Below are 6,998 nucleotides of genomic sequence, written 5' to 3' on the forward strand. Positions count from 1 at the left end.
AAAAACAAAACAAAAACTAACATGGATGGAAGTCAGATGTCAATCTCTAGGATGTACCTGGACACAGATTAGATTCTGTGAGACTGCAAGGACACTGATTCACTAATGGCTTTCTGTCCCCACCCTTAGGGACAATAGGATCTCTGAGACTGGTACCTAATCTCATAAATTTCTTAATCTTCCCTTACTCTCACACCCATAGAATTTAATTAGCAACTCCTAACAGCTATTCCACCTAGACAGTTACCCATCCAGCAATCAAGGGGTTGTCAAGAAACAGTAACAACTTTAGTTCTACTCTGGCAGGGCAATCACAGTTGTTGTCTATCACCTGAGAACTCATCGTGGTTTCACCCAGAGTATTGTCCTCACTCTAGACAAACTCATCACATGCTTTCTAGGTTCTTTGTCAAGCACAAACAAGTTCATCAACACATAGTTTTAGAGGCTAGCATATCAGCCATAGTCGGAAGTTATATCACAATCACTATTACTAAATATAATAAAGCTCTATGACAACTCACTCCCTACCTTATTGGCCCTCCCTGGGGGTGTTCCACCAATAGAGAGAGAGAGCACTCTGCCGATGAGGGCCAATCAGTTCATATTGCACTCTGGCAATGAGAAACAATTAGCTCAAATTGTATGCAGAAAACACACTTCCTACCTGATTGCCCCCCCTGGGAAATATTCCCCCAATAGAAGATGGCCGTTAGCAAAGAATGGCCCACCCTGATAGTTTAGATCAACCAGGAGGGAGCTCTTAGCCAGGAAGAGCAAATAAGGGCTCAGCTCTCTGCCTTCAACTTCCTGCCAGTTTCAGAAATTTGCAAGGTGGAAGAGGAGGCATCCTCAAAGCATGTCTCACTGCCAATAAGTTGACTTGGCCTCTGGCATCTTTCAACACAGAACACAGGGGGCAAGCTGACTTCTAGGGCAGCCTCTATGTGTTTTCTGGAGACGGGGCGGTGGAAGGCCAAGAAATGACCCCCTACTGGCCCTTTAGGACCCAGGATGGTCAATAAAAGCCTCTATCCTGGGAATGTTTACTCATGAGTAAGTCACAGTCCTTAACCAGAAATGGCCTGCCCTGGTAGTTTAGTCCCAATCAGGAGGGAGCTCTCAGCCATAAAAAGGATAATAAAAAATGAGCTATCCACCTCCTACTTCCTGCCCTTTTCAGAAGTTTGCCAGGCAGAAGAGGAGCCGACCTCAGAGTATGTCCTGCTGCAAGTAAGTTGCCCTGGCCTATTTAAACTCTGAAATCATGGGAAGGAGGAGTGATCTACCTCCTGGCATAGCCTCATTATGGATGGGGGGAGGTGGTGTGAGATTCCAGAAATGCCCCCCTGTTGACCCAGGAAAACCAGGGAAAGACTCTGCCCTGAGAAAGTTTACTCAAGAATGAGTCATGTGAGGGTTGCAATTTGCAATCTGAGAAGGGAGGAGTGCTTTTGGGGCAACCATCATAGGCAATTGCAGCAGGGAAAATTGTGTTCCTGTAGGTGGGACTGTGAAAATGTAGACTTGCCATTTCTATATGCTCTTGCTGCTATCTTTATAAGACCACTGGAAACTGTAAAATGGGCACAGCAGCACCATGAAGTCATGGGGACATGTGGAGGAGGGGGGGAGACACTGTTTCCCAGTAGCACCTTCCCAGTAGAAGAAGAGTTGGTTTTCACTATACAAAGGAGTCTCAGAGTGGGTTGTAATCACCTTTCCTTCCTCTCCCTACAAGAGACACCTTGTGAGGTATTTGAGGCTGAGAAAGCTCTGAGAGAAACTGTGACTAGGCCAAGGTCACTTAGCTGGCCCAAGGTCACCCAGCATGTGGAGGAGCAGGGAATCAAATTCAGTTCACCACATTAGAAGCCACTGCTCTTAACCACTACACCAAGATGTACAATTTGCCACTGCAGATAGTTGTAGCTATAGTACTGGGAAAAGAAGCTGTTGCAGGAGGATGGTTTGTCTTTTTTTTACTTGCTCATTGACTGTTATTGGACTCTTTTCCTTTACATTTGGACCTTTAGGCCAATGGCTCCTCAGAGCAATCCAAGGAGGGCAACACTCAGGTATTTCCTACATGGACAGGTGATTGTGAGATTAATGTTTACAATTTGAGAAGGGAGGAATGCCTTGTTCTCTCTCTGTCTCTGTCTCTGTTTGTGTGTGTGTGTGTGTGTGTACAGGGGAGTGCCACACAGCCCCCAACTCCATTCAAAACAGCTCTTATCTCCAGGGGAACTGAACTTTGCAGTCTGGGGAGGCGCTGTCATTCCAGAGGATCCCCAAGTTCCACCTGGAGACTAGCATCCCTAATCCTCCCTGGGGCACAGTGCCACAGAGACCTCCCCACCCAAGCAACCCTTTTCTCTAGGGGAACTGATGTCTGCAGTCTAGAGAGGAGTTTTCATTCTGGGAGTTCTCCAGGTGGCTAACATCCCTGAATAGTGGCAGGGATGCTAGCCAAAACTGGGACCTGGAGATCTGACTTCTGGGGTTTCTCAAAGCCTGAATAATATTTCAGGGTTTCACAATGGTATTAAAGTTGAGAAAAGCTAACATAGAGGATGTTATTGTGAAATTCTCTGTAAATTCTTTGCCAACATTTTCATGTTTGTTTGTAACATGCCATTGTTTTTATTTACTTTGATATTGAACTGAACTGAAGAATATACAGTCTGAAAAGTTTCAGTTCTTCAAGTAGATTTTGCTATCATTATAATATTCTCATTGAAGGAAAAAACTGACAGGTTTATGAATTATTTGATGTTTAGTGTTAGTAGCAATTACTACCACAAAGCATTTATCTTTGTTTCCCACTAGGAGCCTGGTATCCCTACACCTTCATGGGATCCAAAGCCAGTCCCCCCTCCCAAGTAGTCATTTTCACCAGGGGAACTGATCTGTTTTGCCTGGAAATAACCTGCAATGTCTCAAATTTTGCCATGTAGCCAGTCCCCAGGAAGGTCGCAGTGCAGGTGTGGATTCTAGCACCCATTGTTTCCCTGGATACAACGGGCTTTGCCTCTAGTTTTCACTATAAAAACAGAGCACCCAGCACCATTCAGTGTGTGAGTGTGTTCTATGGGCAATTTGCATGCACCAGCTGGTTGCATCTGATTCATTAAGTAAAGTGTATGACAAGCTTTTGCTGGTTTGTGGTTCATAAAATGAAGTTTGTGACAGGTCAACCAGAATGAACCACATGGAAGGGTGGTATACAAATTGAAATAAACTTGCTTGAATTCCCACAGTGACACTGGGTTCTGCTGGGTTCTGCTGGGCACTAGTACATTGTATTGGTTCTGGAAGACTCTGCTGGGCACCAGTAAATTGTTCTGGTTTTGCTGGACTTGCAACCCCTCTCCCCATGTTTATGAATGATTCTGCGCTTCAGACCAGTCCTGCTGAGATGACACTGGGTTCTGCTGAGCACTAGTATATTGCACTGGTTCTGCTGGGAGATGTACTAAAATGAATGCAATGATTGCCTACTAGAAATAATGGGAGAAGACCCATTAGAGATAATGGGATCCAGGAATACCAATTGACATCAATGGACACTCCACTGAAATGCATTACAGCTCAAAAACTTGCAATGAACACGTGGAGTGAATATTTAACTAATGTCTCTGAGCTCAGATAAAATGCTGTGGGACTGGTATAACAGGGCCCAAACTGGAATGATAGTACTCAGAAATAGAATTTGTGCTCTGGGACTGGAATGACAACCCCCAGAGTGGAATGATAGCTAACTGGAGTGCCAGAATGGCTTTGGGAGTAGAATTACAGCCCCCAGGTGGGAATGACTGCCACTGGGAGTAGCAGAAGTGTCCTGTGGCTGGAAATATAGTCCCCACAGTGTAATGAGGCCCCATAGTTCATTGAAGTAGGAGAGGTGTTATGGCTTTGGATGGACAGGCTGCAGATTGGAATGATGGCCCCTAGGAGGAAGGGAAATATTCTGGAGTCTCCAGAGTAAAATTACAGCCCCTGGGAGTAGCAGAAGTGTTCTGGCACTGAAATAATGTAGTAATATTTTTTATTTTTTAAAAGAAGACAATAATACAAAAGAGATACAAAAGAAAAAGAGGACCATACAACAGAATATAATATACATTACTAGGTGAATGGAACAAAAAAATAATATTCCCCCAACATCCTTTTCATTACATTTTTTCAAGGCATTTTCTATACATCACAATAGTCCATACTTCAAATGTTTTAAATTTCAAATTTCATAACTGACGTATTTTACAGCTATATTACTTTCATCATTACTACATGTTCCATGCTACATATGCAATGATTTCCACATACCAGCCACAGCTTTTAATATACCTGAGCTTAGAAGAAAGTCGATTATACATCTCACAATAAAAAATAGAGAAGATTTTTGTTCAGAAACTGCTTCCTTATACCTTTTATTACAATTTGTTCTCATTCTGCTTCTGCAATGTAATACATTTATGTACATTACAATACATTTATACACTATTTTAAACTGTTTCTCATTCTAAGTTTGTCTCCTGCTTGCATAATAAACACTCCATCTCTCCTAAAATTTCAAAAATGATTTGTTTCTCAAATAGGATTTTAATTTCACCATTACTGCATTACTGCCATTTTTCATTTATTTTAGTTTATGTAAACATGCATTGTGAGCATTTTCATTCTGCCTATTCTCTTTGGTAATATTAGTGCATCATTCATTTTATGTCAGTTTTTCTGTACAACAATTTTACTGGTAATTTTGTGCTCTACTCCATCTATTTACCATATGTATGAAAAAACAGGCATCTGTTTTCATATCACTTTTACTATTGGATTTTGTTCCTTTGATCAGGAAAAACATAACTGCTTTTTAATTATTTTAATAGATTTTTATAGCATTTGTGGTTGTTAGTTTTCTTGTAGCATTGACAGTAACATCTTTATTTGTTTTGTACATCCTGGGTTGATAGTTTACTTGGATAGATTTGTGCTAAATCTATTTCCATTCAAACATTTTATGTCTCCCAAAAATATGAACAGCTCTACCAAAAACTCTACCAAAGTTTCCTTCAAGTTTTCTGTGATGGAAAAGACATTAGATACTGATTTTCATTGAGATTGAATCTCTTGAGAAGAGAAATCAAATGCATTTTCTATCACTGAATATAAATACTTCACCAAGTAAGGATTTTTCCGTACCAGTAGTTAGACTTGAAAAAGAAGTCTGAACCTTATAGTTTTCATTATCTTAGTGCAATCAAGTCAGATCCACCACGATTTGCTGCTAAATGCCCAATAATACACTGCATGGTCAAGACTAGAGAGTAAAAAGAAATGTAACCATATATCTTAAGGCCTGGATAGTGACTGAAGAACCCCATGTGGACCGTTTATGCACTCAAGGTTTCATGCCAGGCTGCAGGCTGGAGTTTTAGTCGTGGCAGGTTATCCCACCTCTTCCTGCACCCACATGGAGGAGCACTTGGCCTGGTGCACACCATCCACCCCTGATTTGTGCTCCTGCACAGGAGCTGGGGTAGTGAAGTTCCCAGTGCATAAACGGTCATGGTGGAACAAGCTAACCCTAGTATCCAGGGGCAGTGTCCACACCCCCACACAAGCAGAAAAGATGAGGCAGTCACCAAAGGAAACAAAGGAGACAAGTGTGCCTCTCCTCTCTTGTGTGCATAGGAAGAAGATAGCAGCAAGGAAGAAGCAGCAAACTAAAGCACCAACTTATGCAGCAAGTGCAGGGCAAGCAGGGGAGGAAGAATGTGGGTGAGACCCAGAGACACTGGAAAAGCAGCTGGGCCACCGTGAGCAGGCGACAGAAAGGGTGCTTGCAAACCCCCCTTCCCCTAAGCTATTGGAGACCAGAACTGCTCCAAGTCACTTGGAGGTCCTAGGATCTGACAACCAGCTATGGTAAAATGATTCTCCTTCATATTCAGGGCTGCTTCATACATGATATATTTTTCTTGCATGTTTTCCACACATATGTAATCACAGCACTCTGGGCAGTTACAAGGTTATGTAACACACAGCAGTGTATATTTTCCTCTATGTGAAGATGATCTCCATGTTACTTGATTGGGATAGAGTGGGCTGGCCACCCCTGGCCTCAATGCTGGTTTTGTTCACCCAGCCACTATGCCCAGCCACAGCTCCACACTTTGTGCACCCAAAAGACCAATATCATGACTACCCAAGAGTACACATCAGGAGCCACTACTACCACTAACTCCGGTGTTATGGATTAAGTAACAGCAAAGCCCGTAGGTGACTCTATGTGGTCAAAAGGCAAAGCACTGGCAATCTCACAAGTTCATCACCTTGATGAACTTAGAAGCATGTGGGGAAAATTCCCTGAGGCAACCTGGCTCTACAGAACAAGAGGAAGCTGGAGCATGGCTTGCAAAGGCTGTGAGGGACTATTAAAAGTCTCACAGTGAAAGGCTGAAGACGAGTTGCTGGGGATTGTTTCTGTCTCCCAGAGCAAGGAGAAAAAGAGAGCACAGAGAAGAAAGGAAAAAGCAACATGAAGGCAGGGGGAGGATACCAGTGAACTGAAATGTCCTTCTGTCCATTCTGAAATCTGAGGGTTTTGCAGGTGTTGGGACTTTTGGACTTGGTTTGGTCCTGAGTTCCTCCAGAGAACCGAATATTTTGAAAGTAGGCAGTTATTAGTTACTTTTGTGGATGAGGGACAGATCCAGACTCACAGTTCTTTGAGGGTTAAAAAGAGAGAACCTTTGCTAGGAAAGATTATTTACAAAATACATAAATTCAAAAGCAGCACACTTCAAGCCTCTATGGCTAGGCTGCAAGCAAACTACATCTCACACATCAGCAGATGGAGAGAGCTGAACACCTTGATGGCTGCTGCTTGCTTCAGCAAAAGCACTCACTGATCTGTTCCTCCTGAAGAAAGAGGACGTGGGTAAAAATCCACCTTAAACAAAAGAATCTCCAGCCATGTGCTTGGGATTTTTCCA

This window comes from Paroedura picta, chromosome 3 (genome assembly GCF_049243985.1).
Source record: "Paroedura picta isolate Pp20150507F chromosome 3, Ppicta_v3.0, whole genome shotgun sequence".
Lineage (NCBI taxonomy): Eukaryota > Metazoa > Chordata > Lepidosauria > Squamata > Gekkonidae > Paroedura > Paroedura picta.